Here is a 24,004-nt window from a genome sequence, read left to right on the forward strand (position 1 = left end):
TTATATCTACTGTGTTATATCTACTGTGTATATATACTGTGTTATATCTACTGTGTTATATATACTGTGTTATATCTACTGTGTTATATCTACTATGTTATATCTACTGTGTTATATCTATTCTACTATGTTATATCTACTGTGTTATATCTACTGTAGATCTACTGTGTTATATGTACTGTGTTATATCTAATGTAGATCTACTGTGTTATATCTACTGTGTTATATCTACTGTGTTATAGACCTACTGTGTTATATCTACTCTGCTATATCTACTGTAGATCTACTGTGTTTTATCTACTGTGTTATATCTACTGTAGATCTACTGTATAATATCTGCTGTGTTATATCTACTGTGTTATATCTACTGTAGATCTACTGTGTAATATCTACTGTGTTATATCTACTGTGTTATATCTACTGTGTTATATATACTGTGTTATATCTACTGTGTTATATATACTGTGTTATATCTACTGTGTTATATATACTGTGTTATATCTACTTGTGTTATATCTACTGTGTTATATCTACTGTGTTATATCTACTGTGTATGATATCTACTGTGTTATATCTACTGTGTTATATCTATTGTGTTATATCTATTGTGTTATATCTACTGTAGATCTACTGTATAATATCTACTGTGTAATATCTAATGTGTTATATCTACTGTGTTGTATCTACTGTGTTATATCTATTGTGTTATATCTACTGTGTTATATCTACTGTATATCTACTGTGTTATATCTACTGTGTTATATCTACTGTAGATCAACTGTGTAATATCTACTGTGTTATATCTATTGTGTTATATCTACTGTGTTATATCTACTGTGTTATATCTATTGTGTTATATCTACTGTGTTATATCTATTGTGTTATATCTACTGTGTTATATCTACTGTGTTATATCTATTGTGTTATATCTACTGTGTTATATATACTGTGTTATATCTATTGTGTTATATCTATTGTGTGTTATATATACTGTGTTATATGTATTGTGTTATATCTAATGTGTTATATCTACTGTGTTGTATCTACTGTGTTATATCTATTGTGTTATATCTACTGTGTTATATCTACTGTAGATCAAACCATAATCGGTTACATAATCAAGAGTTAATCGATTATATAGACAGTAAAGTTATCAACCTCGCAAGAGATGAATATGTGAAGAAAATTACCGAGATATGTGAGCAATCAGAGGGGACTGTGATCTGGTATAGAAACATTTTACTTGGCAGAGCGATGAACATTTCAGAATGTCCAAAAGGAAAGTCTGTCGTCAGGAAAACTACGTCTGCAAGCCCGAGTTATATGAAATATGCTAAAGACTGCTATGTTATTCAAGCCTTTATTTCTGGTGATAATTCCGAGATAGACTCTGTATTTAGTAAAGGTAGGGCTACTGGTGTGGGGGCTCTCGATGGGACAATTCCGGGTAGTCAATTCTCTGGTTCACATCTTCGTGAAAGTACTCAGTCTGAGCTCTCACAGGGGATGTTACGTCACCATATCCAAGATGTTGGTACTGCAATTGAAAACAATAGTATAGTTCATTCCATCTGTGAACGACTGAAAGCAGTAGAAAACGCACTGAAAGACAGTCAAGTAAGAGAGTGTCGAATGCTCAAATTAATGGAGGAAATGAAAACGGACAATAAATATCTTGCTGATACTGTCATAGAATTACGAAATGCACTTTCATGTCTCACAATTAAAACTGGAACCATCCCGAAGTCATATTCGGACGTTTTGCGGGGCGACAGTGGAGGTATAACTCCTGCACGGAACCCCACCGTACCACTGGCTCAAATTCCTAACGGGACCGTCTCACCTGGCGAAGGTGTGAGCGATACTACATTACCTGTCACCAGTCAACAAGGACACGTGAGTGACCCTACGGAAGCCAGTGAAGACCATGTCGATAAGGAGGTGTCTACGCCCTCCGAACCGCCGAGGATTAAACCTACGCCAGTTGGTAACGATGGGCCACTTATAAGCGCTAATCAACCAGGTACGACAAGGTCAACAAAAACAAATAGAAACAATGCATCGACAGTGAAATTAAATCACGACGCCAAAGAGGACAATGACGTGTTTATTGGTGTTCATCGTAAACAAACAGCGCGTTACTATTTAAGTGGAATCGGATCTGAAAGTATCAAAAACGGTATTCTCAAATTCATTCGAAACAAAGGAGTAAAAGTTACTGACTTACGAATGTTCGAACAGCGTAACGGTTCCTTTACAGCAAAGGTCAATGTTTCCGCAGCCCATGCGTACTTGGTAGAGATTCCAGATTTCTGGCCCAACAGTGTAACTTGCAGACCTTGGCTCAGCAGCAAAGAATGGCAAGAAAAGCTAGACGAGCGTAAAAACTCCGATCGCGATTCGTCTTGGAAATCACGTAATGACTTCAGTAATCCGAACACAGATGATTACGAATGGCGTAATGACAATGGAGACTATTACAGCAATTACGACCGTGATTCCTAAAATTACTGGCGCTACAACGACCGTCATTAGTGAAACACATCCATATTGATAAAACAGAATGTTACAAACAGCGTTATATTTATACCTAATGGCATTCTCCATACTTACATGGAATGTTCGAGGAGCGTTTTCATCAGCAAAAGGTTTGTCTACGCTATTAAAGCAATCGAACTGTGACATCGCCGTTATAACCGAACATAAACTGAGTCATAAATCACTACCTTTCTTGGACACGATAAACTCTGATTATTACGCAATTAACGCCAATACTGTCGAATGTTCTAGTAATGGTACTGGTGTTTCGCTTTTGGTGAAAAAGTCGCTACGATATTGCATTTCTTCCTTAGAAGAAGTTACTAATAATCGTATTGCTGCTATAAAAATGACAACAGTTTCCGAGCAATCCGTTTACTTTTTTGGAGTATATATGCAAAGTGATAATGACATTGAAGAGTATAGAGACACTCTGCAGTATCTATATGACACACTTACCTTCTACTCACTAAGAGGAAAAGTTGTAATAGCTGGTGACTTTAATGCGCGTATTTTAGATAATCCCCAATATTACGCGGCGAAACAGAAAGTCAGTGCATTGAACGACCTTATAAACGATTTGAACTTGTGTGTCGTAAATACACTGCCGATTTGCAAAGGGCCAAAGTATACGTTTAGACCTTGCAAAACTACTTTAGATTATATTCTTGTTGATAATAGTACACTTAGCAATATATCCCATAGTAATAACACAGACAGTGCCGATATTGAGATCGCTTCGGATCACCTTCCAATCGTTTGTGTGTTTGATTTCAGCGCTCCAAATCACAAAATACAACCGAAAGATAACGTGGACCATATTGCGTGGAGCAAAGCTACCGTTGATCATCTGATTTCATATCAACTAACCTTGGCATATAAGCTACGTAATATTCATGAATATGACATGTCGACACAGTTTGGTATCGATGCATTATATGAACAGTTAACCTTATGCATGGCAATATCAGCTGATGAAACTATCCCTAAACGACGTTTTAGGGAGTATCTTAAACCGTATTGGACAGGAGAGCTTGAAAGTGCTCACAATGCAGCACTGAGGTACCGACAGGTATGGATTAATGAAAACAGACCTCGTGGGCTACAATATGATTCATACAGGAACTATAAAAACGCAAAGAACGTCTTTCGGAACCTACATAGAGAAACACACGATAAATATTTAGATCAAGTTAATAGCGAGCTAGACGAGACAGCGGATGTGGATGCTAGATTATTCTGGAGAATTGTGCGGAAGCGTAAAAACAAAACACTCGATGCTTGCACGGAACTAGTCTACGAGGGAACACTTGCCCGTGACCCCCAAAGCATAGTCGAAACGTTTGCGGACTTTTACGAAAAATTATATGCAGATAACACGATCATCGATGACTGTAATTTGCAATTCGCAGTAAAGGACGATCTTGATAGCAAGTTCACTTTTGAAGAAATCGTATCAGCTGTCAGGCAGATGAAACTTGGAAAAGCTCCTGGAGCAGATATGATATCAAACGAACACGTTCGCTTTGAAGGAAAAGCCCTCATCGAAGTTATCCAAAAATTAATGAACTCCATCCGAACCACAGGATATATTCCAAAAACGTGGAAACGAGGAATCCTTGTTCCTATTCATAAAGGAGGCTTTAAGAAAAAGAATGACCCTAACAACTATAGACCGATTTCCTTGCTACCGGTACTCTACAAACTTATGGAAAGAGTGATTTGCAAACGAGTATCACGCTGGCTTCATGATTCCCACGTTGAATTTCCTTCTGCTCAACAACAGGGTTTTCAGAAAGGTTTAAGCTGTATAACTACAGCATTTAGTCTGCGTGAGTGTATATATGAGAATTTAGAACAGAACAGCAAAGTCTATGTAGCATTCTTAGATACATATAAAGCTTTTGACACGGTGCAACACAACAGTATATTCAGTAAACTTTACAAGATTGGAGTCACTGGAAATTTGTACAGAATATTGCGTAACGCATATCAGGACATATACAGCGCGGTAGTTTACAATCGTGCCCGATCTCGTTGGTTCAAGGTCCAAAGATCAGTCAGACAAGGTGGAATCATCTCGACATTTCTATACTTGCTGCATATTAATGATATGCTAATTGAATTGGAGACTACTAACGTTGGCACGAAAGTACAATCCATTGAATGTGGCAATCCATGTTTAGCTGATGACGTTGCCCTTGTTACTACTAGCCCTAGGCCTTACAAACTCTGCTAGATGTCACACAAAGGTATGCTGAAAAATGGAAATTTCAGTTTAATGCATCAAAATGCAACATAGTAGCTTTTCGAAGTACATGCAGAAATCTGAATTGGATGATTAATAGCAACCCACTTCGTATAGTCGATAAGGAGGTACACTTAGGAGTACTTCTGTCCTCCAACCTGAAAAACGCCGACGCCGTTGACAACGCTTGTAAGAAAGGCCGTAACATGTTACACTCAATCACACGCATGGGAACTGACTGTACTTATACGAAACCGCTTACTCTTATTAGCATCTACAGGAAAGTTATACTTCCGTCGATGTTATATGGATGCGAATTATGGAATAATCTAACTAAATGCGATATCCGAAAGCTCGAAACTTTCCAACACTATGCAGTAAAGCATATACTTAATCTACGGACATCCACTCGATCGGATATGTGCGAAAGTATAGTCGGACTACACAGGATCCAGTGTGAAATTGAGAAAAGAAAAATGTACTTCTTACGTTTTATTGTTGATTGTTCACCAAACAGCATTCCAAAAAGTATTTTTATTCGTTGAGTTCTTAAATATATAGATGGACCGAAATCAAAGCAAATGGGGTTTATCCCTGATTTCCTAGCAATCTTAACCAAATATGAATTATTAGAATGGATACAGTATTATATCCTATGCGCAGAATTCCCGTCCAAGGCTCAATGGAAACTTTTAGTTAAAGGAGCTATTCAAATACGCGAAGATCGCTTATTGATCGAGAGAATGAACAGTGATGACGAATTCGTTCGATTTCGATCTGTCCACTCTACCTATAATAAGCCGTATGTCATGCTCAAAACACCGGACATCGACAAAAGGACAGTCCTTTATATTTGTAAAATGGTAACGTGTGTTCCTGTAGAACAGTACAATACATGTAGGTTGTGTAACAATCCGTTTTACGACACAATAAGACATTTTGTCACAGAATGTACAAGTACATTTATTTTGAGAGACACATTCATGACAAAACTGGTGGATTATTACGGTGTACAACCATATTTGATCATGTCCAGCCTTGCAGAAGAACTCCTGCTCCAGACAATATTTAGAGGGAACATTTCGGGATTTGAATTTGAAAGTAATTCTATAACAGAGGAGTTTACAAAGGACTGTGCCTATCTACTGCATAAAACAGCGGAAATCTATTTCCATGCTGGTGAACTGTGAAATATAAATGTATTTTGATCTCAGAAAATTGGTCAAAAGTGATCCTTGATTGCAATGTGCTTTTAGCACTCATTTTCTTCATGTAAATTTATCCATTTTGCTTTAAACTTTCTTTTTCTGTACTCTCAGCTTTGAGGAATAAAGAATGATGATGATGATATACTGTGTTATATCTACTGTTTTATATCTTCAGTGTTATATTTACTTTGTTATATTTACTGTGTTATATCTACTGTAGATCTTCTGTCTACTGCAGACCTTACATTTTCTATCAACTCCCCGTGTAATATCTAATTTATACCTGCATAATATTTATTCTAAAGCATCATGTTATATCTACATTAGGTCTTCTTCATTCATCTGCTGTTTTACAACCGACGAAGGCGGAGATACACCAACTTTCCGAGGATTTAGACCTAAAGTGTACAGTATGTGATTGTAGTATTCCTTATATGATGTATGTGAATATATAGTCTATTTTATTGTAACGGTGATGTCCAACATATAATCATAAATCACCTGAAAGCTTCGTTCGATGTTTTATATTCGTGTTAGTGACAGTCAGTAATCGACACGCATGTAAAAAGAACCCCTGTATTTATACAGTCACGGTATATTGGTAATTTAGGCGCACCGGATGTAGATAAGTTTTTTTGATGACGGATTATTGATGTCTATAATGCTATGTATATGCAGTACAATTTAAAGAAGTTTCTTTATCATTTCAGTATATATCAATATTTATATGTAAATGCAAGTTATTACAATCCTTGATTAAATCATCTATGTCAACAGATTGTATGTTCAAATATAGAGCACTATAAGGGTGTGCTGAAGTCGTACCAGACAGTCTATGAGTTGCCCGATCCTCAGCTTCCTGTCCACTATCCACGACTTCCAGGTCAGAGGGAATAAGTCGATAATGCTTAGTTAGTATTTATTTTCCCTTACATGAAATTTACTATTGTAACCAATGTATGACGTTCGGTTGTTCTACACCGTCTCGGCGATTACTGCATCAGCATGTACTATTTGACCAAAGACGTAAACGGAAGGAGATTGTGGCGCGTGCATCAATCTATTTACTTCTAATTTATACATTGTAAAGAGAAAGTAAGAGACACATTGAAACTATTACGCTTACATGAAATTTTCCGTTGTTCCGAATTAAATAAAATAGCATATTGACGTAATTGCGCAGTTTGTTGTTACAATGTCGTTTGCTTAATGTTGTGATGTTTGTTTGTTTGTTTTAACGACACAAACTTTTTGACAAACACATTCTTCACCATGTGAATATATCTAGTTCGTTTCAAAGGTATTTTTGCAAAGATGATATTAAACATTTAATTTACGGTTGGTGTAAGGAGCAACACCAAGAGAGTAAAACACAAAAAGGAAGGAGCAGACAGATAAGAAATAAAGAAAGGAAAAGATACGAGGGCTGATTGATAAGCTGTGAGCCTTGTATTGAAGACGTTAAGCAGGGATGTCTTTTTTCAGCTCTACTATTCCCTGAATATTTAAGGCTGTATAACCGAAAACTGGTGTTACTTGGTCAGTTTATGTCGAGAAGGTAGCTCTTTTAAGTAAACAAAGAAGGTAACTTTTGCGAAAAAGGTACAAAATCGCTGAAAAAGCAGTGATTTAATATTTGCATAAGAAAGGTCTAGCACCGAAGGATATCCATACTGACAAAGAAGAGACACCAAGGTCTGATGCCCCTTTGTATGCTACAGTGAAAGGTCGGTGGTGGAATTTGAATATGGAAGGCAGAGTCTTTTGGATGCCACCCGTCTTGGAAGGTCTGTCACTCCTGCAACCCCAGAAATGGTCAATAAAGTTCATGATATTGTTAAGGCTGAGATACTAGTTACAGAAATATAACCAGTACAGTTGGAACTTAACAGGAAAGAGTACATTCTATTCATATGAAAGATCTTGCAGTGACCTTTGTCGCATGCTAATCTGAATCTTTTAGTGGCAAATCCTGCTAATGTTCTCCCCGTCAAAGACTGTTCCATTAGCTGGAAAAGTTCTGCCCTTGGTTTTCTGGGATGCTGATGGTATTTTGATGGTAGATTAACTGCAAAAGGGACAAACAATAAATGCATCACTTCTTAGGCAGTTAAAAAAAATATAAAACTTAAGCACCGCTGAAAACTCAGTAAAGGTGTGTTGTTCCACCAGGCAAAAGTGTATAGATACTGAAGGGGACTATGTTGAAAAATAATGCAATATGTCCGTCAAAAGTCAAACCCTTAAATATGAGGCTCACAACGATATACGATAAACTATTTACAATATATTCTGTTTGATAATTTAATCCTTCTCCGTGACGTCAAGTTTGGAAATAATTCTACATTGTACGTCACAACATATCGGAAACAACAACAAACCTGAGGTAAAAAATAACTACATGATTTTGGTGCTCAAAATTTTACCATTTATAACGTTACACATGCGTTATCTCGAAAATGAACTAATCTAAATGACATTTAACCACTTAATTATGTTTATCCGTAATAATTTCTTCAAATGACTTTCTGTCCTCCAGGTACTGGAGATGTGACATCAAGGGTGCAGACTCTGGACTGTTGGCCGGTAAGACAGTGGCTATTAAAGACTCTATAGCTGTGGCTGGGGTCCCCATGATGAATGGTACAAAGTTACTGGAGGGTTACACACCAGAGTTTGACGCCACTGTCGTCACGAGGGTTCTAGACGCCGGTAGGTTCAATTCTCCTGATATCACGCCTTTGTCAGGTACTTGTACGTCAACTTTGATCAACAAAATGCTAGATGTAAATATTCCTGAGTGGAAAGATTCCGGTTAAAAAATTGAAGTTGTATATTGTGCTGTTATTTAAAAAGGGTGTATTCGATTTACGAACGTTCGCTTTTGTGTGTAGGATTCTTATAGGGGAAACAACACAGTTGTGCGTTAGAGACAAAAAACACAACACAGAAAAACACTTCTAGTATAAAATTGGTCTATGTTTCTTTGCCTTTGATAAGGTGGATATATTCTAGGGAAGGCGGTTTGTTACTATGTGTATATCTACCTGTATGATCTATTTTCTTTGCCTTTGATAAGGTGGATATATTCTAGGGAAGGCGGTTTGTTACTATGTGTATATCTACCTGTATGATCTATGTTTCTTTGCCTTTGAAAAGGTGGACATATCCTAGGGAAGGCGGTTGTGCCTATGTGTATATCTACCTGTATGATCTATGTTTTCTTTGCCTTTGATAATGTGGACATATCCTTTGGAAGGCGGCTTGTGCCTATGTGTATATCTACCTGTATGATCTATGTTTTCTTTGCCTTTGATAAGGTGGACATATCCTGGGGAAGGCGGCTTGTGATGACGTGCTTAAGCGGTGGTTCTTGGTCTTCTTCTACCGGACCTATTGTCAACCCGTGTGATCCCTATAAGGATGCAGGGGGCTCCAGTTCTGGATGTGCATATCTGGTAGCTATACTACTATAACAATATACTTCACGCGTTAATAATCCTTTTACTTAAATTTTACATTGGTCTTATTTTCGAACGTTGTTTCTGTAAGAGTCATTCTTCCAATCGAACGACAGAAATCAGGTACGGTATTATTTTTACATATTTTAAAAGAGAGAGACTAATATATGTACCTGACGATAAGAGAAACTCGTGATCATTGGTATGTTTGTTGTAACAGAAAAAAGTCGACCAAAATCAAGCTTTTGAAACGTGCATACATTTGCCTTAATTATTAGGATGATAATCAATCAATATAATCGATCACTGGTCCATCCTTGATATCGGACTTTGGGATGATGCTGGACATGGTATCAATAGCGTAAGATTAGTACATGTAAAATACACATAGGGAAAAACCATCAATAGGAAAAATTGCGAAATAAGAATATTAAATAAAATATCAAATATCTGAGGTCAATAATCATCAAACTTCGAGGATAAATGTTGAAAGGTAGAGTAATGCAACATATCAGAATATTTATTAATTTTTTATGTCTTCAGCACATCTGTATAGTATTTTTATCTAATATTATCGCAGCCATGACAACTGTCTCTGGTAGATTGGCAGATTTAACATGCATTCAGAAGAGCATTTGTACGGAAGTGTATTCTGGCCACATTGTGTTTTATTAAGAAATTTCGAAATTTAGAGTTACTATCTCAAAATTTCGAGTTGCTATCTCGAAATTTCGAGATAAAATAAAACACAACGTGGCCGGAATACACCTCCGTACATTTGAGAAGCAATCGTTATGTGAAATTATTTAGGTAGCACGAGGGATAGTGGACATGGCTATTGTGGCTGACCAAGGAGGGTCTATTCGTACTTCGGCCAGTTACTGTGGTATCGTAGAGATGAAACCGACGTATGGACTAATTTTCGTACACATGGGCCATGGGAGGGGCGGTTACCATCGATCACCTCGGACCCATGACGAGGACAGTGGAAGACTGTGCATTACTTCTGGAGGTACTGCTTGCGATTGTATATAAATGAAATAAATCTTACGAATTCGGAGGTCCGGGCTGGTATGGTTAAAAATATACGTCTTAGTTACCGAAATGAAATTTATATCGAAATCTGTATAAATAAGCGCAATGACCGAAAAGTTTGAACGGTGGATTAAATTCTTGATGAATACCTTTGAAACTTGACAAAGTTTTGCCCATAAAGTCTTCCTTCCGAGAGCGGACTATACAAATATACTGATGGCTAACACAAACTGAACATGTCGAGTGTTCAAAAAACAAACACACAAACGATGTCCCGATTTCAGTCTGGAGGATCGGTTTAATTTTTTTCTGTGAGCAACACTTCAAACATATCCGTCTTTATTTCTCATATTTTAAACACAAAGAAATAGCTTCAAAGAGGGCCACAAATTTGTGAGGGACGTGCCTTTTTATTTCATATGTAAGGTACCAAACAAAGTCAGGTCGAAAATCCATTTGGAGTTCATCCATTGGCGATTTGACGTTCCGACTCCATGCCACAGAGGATTTTGAAGACCGTACCTGAATCGGTCGGCCTCGTGTGACGACTCGTCGGAAGGGTCGATACTTGTTTTGGAAGTACTGTTCCATCATTATCAAGAGGAGTTAATTATTAGAGAGTTAAAGCAGTGATATGATTTTTTATCAACACATATCTATAAATATATCAATACGTATTTGACCTAAAAGGCGTACATTTAGAGAGCAAGTCTTGTGTTAGTGTTTGTTTTCCAAGCAGCGCTTTAAGTACTGGGAACACCAGTATATATTAAAATTTCGTATAAAACAAATGGTCGGGTGGTACAGTGGTTACGCAATCGCCTTTTACCAAGACGTCCCCAGTTAGATTCCCAGAATGGATATGAAAACGTAGGGGCCGACCACACGGGTAATACACAGAAAGACTCCATCCATGTCAACAACAGTGATTAATATAAGCTGTTAGCTTGTTTCTCAATTGTTATAGAATAAATAAAATTGTTACGAATGTTAATATCTTAATGTATGCTACAACTTTTTTTATGTTAAGTGAGAATGACTGTGTTACTATAATTATCTGCTGTGGTTTTGTTCTCGTATCTCAGTTCGTATTAGTTTCGATAATTTTTCTTCTCAGGAACAGACATCTTCGTCGCCATTACGGTGGAAGGTTCTCATGCCTGTGGATCACATGGATATGGTATGATGGACCTGGCTTGTAACTACACCAAAAGTAAACTTTAAAAATTTACACGCCTATGTGTCTGTCAGAGTACAAGAAATATACCTATATGTATATAACGTTTGATACATTAAACGTAACTAGTAATCAGCTGATGAGTCCGGCAAGGGGACCAAACGATGTGTAATACGGTGTAGGTAAACATAACTTTAGCTTTAAACATCATAACTATCATACCGTGTGTACTCCTGTGTATGTTTTATCCCAATTTGTTACAGGCACTGGTTACCTGTAACATTACAGGAAGCTATGGCTAGAGGTTCCACCCTGCGGCCTCATGACCTCACCATTAATCTGAAGATGAGAAGAATTCTCGGAGAATATATACGAAGAAATTATCAGAATAAGTTTTATGCTAGATCACAGAACCTCGTTCCTGTGCTGAAAAAACCCTACGACGACGCTCTCAAAGACGTCAACGTTCTTGTGATGCCGACGATGTCGAAAACGGCGGAGAGCCTGCCGTTTACTGAAAGTACAGCTAAAGGTATTGCATACAACATTATATGTATAAAAGAGCTACAATATCCAATTTATGTACTCTATAGTATAGTACTGATCACACACTCTATAATATAGTACTGAGCACACACTCTATAATATAGTACTAAGCACACACTCTATAATATAGTACTGAGCACACACTCTATAATATAGTACTGAGCCACACTCTATAATATAGTACTGAGCACCACTCTATAATATAGTACTGTGCACACACTCTATAATATAGTACTGAGCACACACTCTATAATATAGTACTGAGCACACACTCTATAATATAGTACTGAGCACACACTCTATAATATAGTACTGAGCACACACTCTATAATATAGTACTGATCACACACTCTATAATATAGTACTGAGCACACACTCTATAATATAGTACTGAGCACACGCTCTATAATATAGCACACACTCTATAATATAGAGCACACACTCTATAATATAGTACTGAGCCACGCTCTATAATATAGTACTGAGCACACGCTCTATAATATAGTACTGAGCACACACTCTATAATATAGTACTGAGCACACGCTCTATAATATTGTACTGAGCACACACTCTATAATATAGTACTGAGCACACACTCTATAATATAGTACTGAGCACACACTCTATAATATAGTACTGAGCACACACTCTATAATATAGTACTGAGCACACACTCTATAATATAGTACTGAGCACACGCTGTATAATATAGTACTGAGCACACTCTATAATATGAGCCCACACTCTATAATATAGTACTGAGCACACACTCTATAATATAGTACTGAGCACACACTCTATAATATAGTACTGAGCACACGCTCTATAATATAGTACTGAACACACGCTCTATAATATAGTACTGAACACACACTCTATAATATAGTACTAAGCACACGCTCTATAATATAGTACTGAGCACACACTCTATAATATAGTACTGAGCACACACTCTATAATATAGTACTGAGCACACACTCTATAATATAGTACAGAGCCACACTCTATAATATAGTACTGAGCACACACTCTATAATATAGTACTGAGCACACACTCTATAATATAGTACTGAGCACACACTCTATAATATAGTACTGAGCACACACTCTATAATATAGTACTGAGCACACACTCTATAATATAGTACTGAGCACACACTCTATAATATAGTACTGAGCACACACTCTATAATATAGTACTGAGCACACGCTCTATAATATAGTACTGAGCACACACTCTATAATATAGTACTGAGCACACACTCTATAATATAGTACTGAGCACACACTCTATAATATAGTACTGAAGCACACACTGCTCTATAATATAGTACTGAAGCACACACTCTATAATAATATAGAGCACACACTCTATAATATAGTACTGAGCCACGGTCTATAATATAGTACTGAGCACACGCTCTACAATATAGTACTGAGCCACACTCTATAATATAGTACTGAGCACACACTCTATAATATAGTACTGAGCACACACTCTATAATATAGAACTGAGTACACGCTGTATAATATAGTACTGAGCACACACTCTATGATATTGTACTGAGCACACACTCTATAATATAGTACTGAGCACACACTCTATAATATAGTACTGAGCACACACTCTATAATATAGTACTGAGCACACACTCTATAATATAGTACTGAGCACACACTCTATAATATAGTACTGAGCACACACTCTATAATATAGTACTGAACACACACTCTATAATATAGTACTGAGCACACACTCTATAATATAGTGAGCACACACTATAATATAGTACTGAGCACACACTCTATAATATAGTACTTAGCACACACTCTATAATTTAGTACTAGCACACATAATATAGTACTGAGCACACACTCTATAATATAGTACTGAGCACACATATATATAGAGCTGAGCACACTATAATATAGTACTGAGCACACACTCTATAATATAGTACTGAGCACACACTCTATAATATAGTACTGAGCACACACTCTATAATATAGTACTGAGCACACACTCTATAATATAGTACTGAGCACACACTCTATAATATAGTACTGAGCACACACTCTATAATATAGTACTGAGCACACACTCTATAATATAGTACTGAGCACACGCTTTATAATATAGTACTGAGCACACACTCTATAATATAGTACTGAGCACACACTCTATAATATAGTACTGAGCACACACTCCATAATATAGTACTGAGCCACGGTCTATAATATAGTACTGAGCACACACTCTATAATATAGTACTGAGCACACGCTCTATAATATTGTACTGAGCACACACTCTATAATATAGTACTGAGCACACGCTCTATAATATAGTACAGAGCCACACTCTATAATATAGTACAGAGCCACACTCTATAATATAGTACTGAGCACACACTCTATAATATAGTACAGAGCCACACCCTATAATATAGTACTGAGCACCACTCTATAATATAGTACTGTGCACACACTCTATAATATAGTGCTGAGCACACACTCTATAATATAGTACTAAGCACACACTCTATAATATAGTACTGAGCACACACTCTATAATATAGTACTGAGCACACACTCTATAATATAGTACTGAGCACATACTCTATAATATAGTACTGAGCACATACTCTATAATATAGTACTGAACACACGCTTTATAATATAGTACTGAGCACACGCTTTATAATATAGTACTAAGCACACGCTCTATAATATAGTACTGAGCACACACTCTATAATATAGTACTGAGCCACGCTCTATAATATAGTACTGAGCACACACTCTATAATATAGTACTGAGCACACACTCTATAATATAGTACTGAGCACACACTCTATAATGATTTCAAACGGTTTCAAAAGTACAAGGGGAAGTATTTCATATTCAAAACAATGGATGCCGTAAATACCTATACCCAAATCTACTCACTCTAAAATTCAGCTACGCCTGTTCTTGTTGGTAGACAAGATAAACTGCTCGGTAGACTTCCACTATAACCAGCTTAATCTAATGACAATGATAAAGGTCTGTTGATAATGGTTAGTGTGAATTTGTTTTTTGTTTTGTTTTCTTTTTGTGTGCGCACTCTCAATAAACGATACCTCAAGCTAATGTAGAAAATGTTAAGCTTACTGGTACATATAGCAGCGCATTTTCTTTCTTCGTCCTTATGAAAATATTTTGGAAGGAGCACAATTTCATTGAAAGAATGATATAAAGACAACTTTATCTATGGCATGTGTAAACTTTCTCTTTAAAAAAAGCATACGGTTAAACATGATTCCATTCGTACCCCGTTCCGGGTTTTAGTATTACCCAAACTTTTAACTTCCGCCTCTGGGATCCTTGTTCGATGAGAAAGTGCCCAGGCAGGCGGGAGTTCGTTTGGTTACTGCAGTAACTGTAGAACAGTCTTATATTGATTCGTTTAGTCTACAGGTTGTCAGTTGCTCCTATAACATAAGAGGTCATTTTCTAGCACAACCCAATTCTAAATTGTATAATAGTCCTGCATTTTAGGGTTAGTTATTACTTTGAGTTGTCAATCAGAAATAGAAACACACAAAGCTTGTCGGAAAATTTGCAACAAAAAAATGTTGTCTTCTAAAGATAATCAAATGTATATAATCTTACTTTGTGTTCACATGTGTTCTCCATAGACTTCAGTGTAAAGCCTGTGGCAGCATTTTGTGTAAACGTCCGGATCTGGACATAGACTGATCAATCAGTCGGAAAACCTCCAAAAAATTGCAACAAAAGAAATAACGGTATTTTTATCAAAATATATCATTAATTACTTGGGTAGAAAAATCGGCCGAAATCGGCAAGTGGGAAAATCGATTTTTTTTGCATTCAATATATCGGCTATTTTTCTGTCGTAAGCGCGATACCTATGGGCTGCCGTAGATGGTTGCAGACGGCTGCAGTTATTTTATGACAAGGAAACAATTTATTATCTCAAAAGAGAAACAATAATGGTGAGCAACATGTCCCTGAATACTTTGCTTTATAGTTATATGAAGAAAGAATGAAATTTAAACAAAATTGTCGGAAAGCTGATCATAACATCGCGAGATTCTAAAAATAGAACAGAATTGTCAACATACCGGTAAAATATCAAATTTAGATATCTAGACATGAAATAAACTTATTTCATAGAGCTTTTATGAAGGAGTTAAGTAACACAACATGTCAATTGAAAATTTCATCAATATCTAACATATCGAGGTTTTGACGGAAAAAAATAAGTATGGAAGCCCTTAAGCATCAAACATCGAAGTAATGTAAATCTGCCAGAATCTCGTTTTTCATTTAAACACGAAAGTTAATATACGTTCCTTGGTGCTAAAATGATTTATTTGATATTTTCAGTATATATGGAATGGATACAACCTCGTCGCTTTGTTCAATCTGCAATCAAGAAGTTGGGTGTGACAACGCAGTTACGTTAACAGCAAAAGGGTGTGTTAATATAACGAAAGCTAATCGGCTTAGACAAACCAATGTCTCTGTTGAACCTGGAGATAAAGTACATATATCATGTCGAAAATCATTCACAAACAATAAGGAAATAAACAGATTTTTTTAAATACACATACTGCTATTAAAAATGCTTCTGCGAACAGTATACTTTCAACGACAGCTTTAAGGTCTCAGGGCACATTCGATTACAAAAGCCAGTGCATATTTTGCGGTTTAAGTGCAAAGAAATCGGGACTCAAACGCGGATCGAACGTATCTGCAACAAAAACTGATAATTGCGACCAAACACTAAGAGACCTGTGCAAACAAAGAAATGATGAGTGGGGAAACGAAGTTTTTGGAAGAATTCAATTCACTTCTGATCTGCATGCATTTGATGCTATATACCATCATCAATGCAGTACGAACTTTAGAACGTTCAAGTCTAAACCAGGGGAGTCGTATTCTGCAAAAAAAAGGACGACCTTCCACTTTCAATGAAAGTTTCCTTTATGCTGCGTCGTACTTGCGCGAAAATGCAGATTCACAAATCAGTATATCTGATCTTGTTGAGAAGATGTCTGAACATTCTGGAGCAGAAAATGCATATGGTCAACAATACATGAAGGACCGTCTAAAAGAACACTTTGGAAATGAGATCGTGATAACTGAAATGAACGAAAAGCAAAACATAGTGACATTAACATCAAATTCAAAATCTAGATTGCATGATTTTTATAAAAGACCTAATTCCAAAAACCAAGAAGAAGAGAAAAGTGCCATTATCAAAGCTGCTGCAGCGTTAATAAGAGAAGATGTTCGTGCTGTAGAAACTTCAAAAACTCACTATCCATCGGCCGAAGAAATTTCGTCTGAAGAGAAACACATTGAATACCTCCCTCCATCTCTTTATACGTTTTTGTCTTCCTTTATTCTTGTGAAAGATAAAGACTTGAAGATATCTTCGATTGGACATGCAATTATGCAGACTATCAAACCAAGAAACTTTTTGGCGCCTTTACAAATTTCACTTGTACAACTTCACCACCAGTTTGGTTCCAGATTCTTATTGGATACTCTAAATAAGCTGGGTTTTTGTGCTTCCTACACAGATGTTCAGACATTTGAAAGATGTGCAGCAACGGTAAATGCAGAAAGTGATATTTCTATATAGGAAGACCATTGCATACAATACATCGCGGACAACGTGGAGAAAGTTTGTTTCTAAGACGTCCACGGGTACGCCTTGTTTACAAATACACACATTGCCCCCAACCGCTGAAGCACTGTATCAGCACAGTCTTCGTGTATTTTACCAGTGCCAAGAATGGTCAGGAAAGACATTAGTTGTGATCAACTATGGATGGAAAGTCAAAGACAGTAAACTGTTTCCCGTATACACAGCAGCTGCTCCTGCACCACAGGAACTTCTGAAAGTCATTCATTGTAACTGCAAACAACACTGTGACACACTGAGATGTTCCTGTCGCAAGAATGGATTGTTCTGTTCCATTGCGTGTGGAGAATGTCATGGTCTGAACTGTACAAACACAGACGATATTACTGTACATGATTTGCAAGAAGAAATTTAGTAAATTCAGATTCCCGTGATATATATTCTAACGACAACAGCCACTTGTTTGCCCGGATGTTTGTACAATTTTAACAGACATTATTTGAATTTATCATAATTTTACTGATAATGATTTCTTCAGTCAGTAGCATGTTGGAAACATCTTATATAATGACGAATGCAGAGACATTCCGGCTATATTTAACAGTCATAATATAGGAATATTCTTACACACTGTAAAACAATATAGCAATGCGCTTAATTGTAAGTCAGTTTACCACAAATATACTCATATTTAGATGACCATTATTTTAAACGCATCTAATACAATTGGGGTCATTGATTATATAGAAATTGTAAGATGTCCTTTATAATGACCTTTACAAAACGTTTCCCGCCAATTTTTACGGTCACTATTCGGGATTAATATATTGCGCCTTCATTATTTCATGGGAATGAAGTTCTAAAAATACGGCAGTCCTGCACGTGTTCTTATTTAGATGACCTTGATTGTAATTTTCGCAAATGGAGCAGAGCCTCGATGATTACATGCAAAATTCGAGGTGTCCTATATACTGACCCCGAAAAGGGGTTTCCCACCTTATTCGAAGGGACGATTTTTTACCTGTGTTTTATAAGACCCCAATCTATCAAAATATGTGAAAAAAAAACATTTGTTGCAATTTTTTTGAGGTTTGGCTAAATCGGGGCTAAATTGACTAGCCTAACATGTGTAGCTGGATGTCAACGGATTTGACCTGGACATACTCCGTGTTGAACCATGACAACAGCCATGCTGGTTTCACAGGACATACGTTAATGTAAGAGTTATCTCGCTTTGGTCAGACTCAATCATAATAGTTACATGATCAATACACATGTACAATACACCTGGATGAGCACGAATTTACCTGTGTTCTGTTTTTAGCCACACTATGAGTAATTGATAATAAATGGAGATTATACATTTTGTGTTTTTTTTACAAAAAGACAGACAGCTTTATTCACAACTTTTTGTGTAAAAATGTACGACATTGCATCAGTTATTGGGATGTTTAAGATATGAGAGTCCTCTTTGTTGCAAATGTTAAACAGAACTTTGTGTTTGTATGTTAAGGTGTACCATTACGATTGACGTGTAAGGTGTACAATTTTCTTCTGTCCTACTACTTATCAGCTTTACGGTGACTTATGCTGAATTAGACCCTATTGGCTGTGACGACACAATATCAACGACTGGTAGTAGCCACCATGAAAGGAATATTCAAGATGGGAAACAGTTATGTTATGCAACATTAGATTGCAAATAAATGTTTTATAAATTTAAGTAATTGAATAATTTTGATGATAACATTATGTAGACAGTAAACATTCATATCACATTTGACAGAATTTGCAGACAGCGATCAATTTAAACATATATTTTGTCTGCCGTAGAACCAGGGATGAGGCACAAGTTAAATACGTTTACATAAGGGAAACAATTACTATCATGGAAACATGCGTATATCTATAGTACTTCTTTGCAAAGAAAGATGTGGCGGGTGTGCTTTCATTAATTTTACAGAATTTTTAATCAGTTTTCGGTCTGTGTTGTATAAATTAGGTTCGTTGTAATTTCTAAAGACGATTTGGATATAAAAAATGTACTATTTACAGCCACTAGGTTCATGATACAGTCACTTGATTCATGTAACAGTCACTAGATAAATGAAATAGTCATTAGAGTCATGAATTATGAAAACACAAATTAATTTAGATGGCATCCATGTGTTCAGACATCACAAACAGTACATCTTTTCTCTACACAAATGGAAATGATTTCATAATTGGAATAATAAAGAATAATTTAATATGTTTGTACCATTTCAAATATAACCCAAAGAAGGTAGTGTTTAATATATCACATAAGTATTGAAAAATCTCACATATCAAATGCGTGATGGAAACTTACTTGTATATGTCTATAAGGTTGTTTTAACAGCATTGAACCTGTGACGTCACATATGTGGGCTACCCTTATCAAGGCAATCGTCGCTGAGTCAAAGTTATGCATTTCTGATAAATCACAATAATTGAGAAACGGAATATAATATCAAGTATTTTGAAGCCAAATATAACAAGAAGTTCGGGGGACACTTTAAAGAATTTGCATTTGAGTAACTAATTGATTATTCAAAGCGATAAATATCTTTCAAATGCAGGACTATTACCTATATGAGGGGTTGTGCTCAGCCTGGTTAATTTGCCAACAGCAAAGTTATAGGTTACACGATAACTATCAAATTTCTCGCTGTTTAAAGTAATATTTCTAACATTGTAGAAATAGTTGTCAGCCAGAGTTTAATCTTTTTTGAGCTGTGTCTCAGGTAATCAGCTGTTTCTGTAAATTAATAAAATATAATTCAGCTCACCTGGTCCAAAGGAGTAGCTTTGAGAAATGTGCATTTATTTTTGTAGGTGAGAGAAACCCAACTTCCCTGGGTGAGAAGCCTATTCTCAGGATACAAGATACAAGTATGGAAAAATCAGAAGTGATTATCTTACATCTTATTTGAAGAATTGACAATGAAATCGAATGATATTAACAAATCGACCAAAAGGAAAGAATTTCCTAAAGGCGAGCTGGAAAAACCGTAGAAAAAACAGAAATGGGACTTATGTTGGAAAAGTTATGGGGTTGAGGGGATGAAACAGCACATGTATCTTCAAACAAGAAATGATCTGCCGACCAAGAATTTCATCTGTGAGATTTTTGTGGTAAAAGGTTTGTGTCAAATCAAAGAAAATAAAAGATCCACAACAGATTTCACGAAAAGTCTATCAAATGTAACATTTGTGGTCGCTGTTTTGGAGAACGTTCTACCCTTTAAAGCCAACTGAAAATTCACAAGAGACCGGCATCATTTGGAAAATGTAAACTTTGTGACAGAAAGTTCAGTCAGATCAGAATATATATTGCAACGTCATTTACATACTTTTAATCAGATAAGAACTTCATGTGGTAGGTCTGGACTTAAAGGATCGCCACAGGACCATTTAAACCTACACCATACATCAAATGTTTGCGGTATCAGTGGAAGACATTTTGAAGGCAGTTTACTGTTGCAATACCACAAGGATACTCACGACCACAACTTCCACCGTTTCTACTTTTTAAACATTTTAAAAACTCTTGATAAGTTTCTTACTTACCTGCATGTTGATAAGGAGAAAAGATCGCTTTCAGTGTGAGATTTGTGGACAAGATTTTCCATATTTCTTATTTGAAATGTCCTATATCCTCCCATAGGAAGGATATCAACAAATTTTGTAAAAATATTTAAATTGACATAAAAGAGAAAATAATGATAAAATATATATCTACCACAATCAACGGGCACGGGTTTTAACTTTCTAAACATCAGTTAATCATTGTAACTTTCTAAACATCAGTTAATCATTGTAACTATTATGTAAACATATTAGATGAACCAAGTTTTACTAGAATGACACCTTGAAACATGTTTTATTTGTTATTTTTCCCACCAAGCATTGTTTCCGTTTGGGACTCTAATTTGCCAAATTGTCTTGATATTTAAACCATCTTACATTTTTGGTCCGTCGTCCATTTGTAAACAATTATTTTTATCACTAATTCTGAAAATCTTGTACTGGTTGGATATTTCTTAAAAAATAAAGTAGGTTCCTCTTTGTCCTAAGTTGAACACTTTGAATTTGGGACTGATCAGAAAAACATACTGACTGACAAAACGCCATCTTGGATTTTGATAATAAAAGATTGCTGTCAGAGAAGCATCCCATGGATCTTTCTCAAATTTCATATGTAGGTTTCCCCAAAAGTTGTTACTTTTGATTTTTTCGACTGGTTTGAAAAACAAGATATCCGAGAGTTGGTCATCTTGGATTTTGACAATGACAGTTTGTTATCACTGTTGAGAAATAATGGTTGAACATCACAAAAAAGGTAATATTTTAGGAACTTCGTAAAGAAGTATTCCAGCTGACAAAAAAATATATGAATTTGCCTCCAGAGTATCGTGACCCAATCAATGAGGACGTGAAATTCTTAGGTGTATGTAAACAAAACTGATTAATAAGACTCGGCACATATAACATATATGGTGAAATTTTCATGTGTAGTTATCTGCAGTGAGGGGTTGTGTTAGTTTCACATTAGCATTGAATAGCACTAATAATTCGAGTCTTTATTTCACCCAGTTTTAAAGGCATTGTATATATGGATCACTATGTTGGTGTTCTATTTTTACATGCTGACCTATAAAGAGGTGTTTTTTCAGGAATGAATGTCAAAACACAAAATACAAAAATTCGTTTGAATTCATTACTTTAATAAAAAATTTGTTATTTCCATCCTCCGCCTCGGTGCAGCAGGGATGATGTTATACTTGTCACCACCTCGGTGTAGGAGGGAAGTTATACTTGTCACCACCTCGGTGCAGCAGGGAGGAGGTTATATTTGTCACCACCTCGGTGTAGGAGGGAAGTTATACTTGTCACCACCTCGGTGCAGCAGGGAGGAGGTTATACTTGTCACCACCTCGGTGTAGGAGGGATAAGGTTATACTTGTCACCACCTCGGTGTAGGAGGGAGGAGGTTATACTTGTCACCACCTCGGTGTAGGAGGGAGGAGATTATACTTGTCACCACCTCGGTGTAGGAGGGAGGAGGTTATGCTTGTCACCACCTCGGTGTAGGAGGGAGGAGGTTATACTTGACACCACCTCGGTGTAGGAGGGAGGAGGTTATAGTTGTCACCACCTCGGTACAGCAGGGAGGAGGTTATACTTGTCACCACCTCGGTGTAGGAGGGAGGAGGTTATACTTGACACCACCTCGGTGTAGGAGGGAGGAGGTTATACTTGTCACCACTACAGTGTAGGAGAGAGGAGGTTATACTTGTCACCACCTCGGTGTAGGAGGGAGGAGGTTATACTTCTCACCACCTCGGTGTAGGAGGAAGGAGGTTATACTTGTCACCACCTCGGTGCAGCAGGGAGGAGGTTATACTTGTCACCACCTCGGTGCAGCAGGGAGGAGGTTATATTTGTCATCACCTCGGTGCAGCAGGGAGGAGGTTATTCATCTCATCACTTCGGTGCAGCATGGAGGAGGTTATACTTCTCATCACCTCGGTGTAGGAGGGAGGAGATTATACTTGTCACCAACTCGGTGCAGCAGGGAGGAGGTTTTAACTTTTCCACAAAGTTAATGGAGGTCTAAGAAGTGAAAAGTCTGCTGCGGCATTTTTTTGTCAGCTGCCCCAACCACCATGGTTTTCTGAACAAACCTCGAAAGCACAGTTATACAAAAACACAAGTTTCTGGCAGCTAAAATAATCCTGTTGAAAAGTTAATTGAGGCCTTTTTGTAGGGCGTACTCAGGAAGCAAATTGTCTACTACAGGTTTGATAAGATCCTCATAATGTGAACATGTATTGCTTGCATTCATGGTTATGAGTTATTACTTGTATCCACTTTGTATTTGTATGTTCTATGTTGATTTGGAAATGGGATGTTTGGTAAATATTGTGATACAGAATTATTAACAATTACCTATAAAGAAGATATAATGTCATGTGTAGGTGCACCTTGGTGTACCCTTTTGATTTCTGGACTGACAGAAAAACAAAATGGCTGACAGGCAGCCATCTTAGATTCTGACAAAGAAATTTACCACTGTTTCACTATCACTATTACTGGATGGATCTTTCAC

At 36.7% G+C, this 24,004-nt stretch overlaps 1 pseudogene; it reads left to right on the top strand.

Annotated features, from left to right (window-relative positions):
- Window positions 1-4,875: 4,875 nt before the first annotated feature.
- LOC132560727 (amidase-like) lies at window positions 4,876-16,684 on the top strand (annotated as a pseudogene).
- Window positions 16,685-24,004: the final 7,320 nt, after the last annotated feature.

The sequence above is a fragment of the Ylistrum balloti genome, unplaced genomic scaffold (genome assembly GCF_031769215.1).
Source record: "Ylistrum balloti isolate Yb309-2 unplaced genomic scaffold, AGI_CSIRO_Ybal_v1 Utg371104, whole genome shotgun sequence".
In the NCBI taxonomy this organism is placed as follows: Eukaryota; Metazoa; Mollusca; class Bivalvia; order Pectinida; family Pectinidae; genus Ylistrum; species Ylistrum balloti.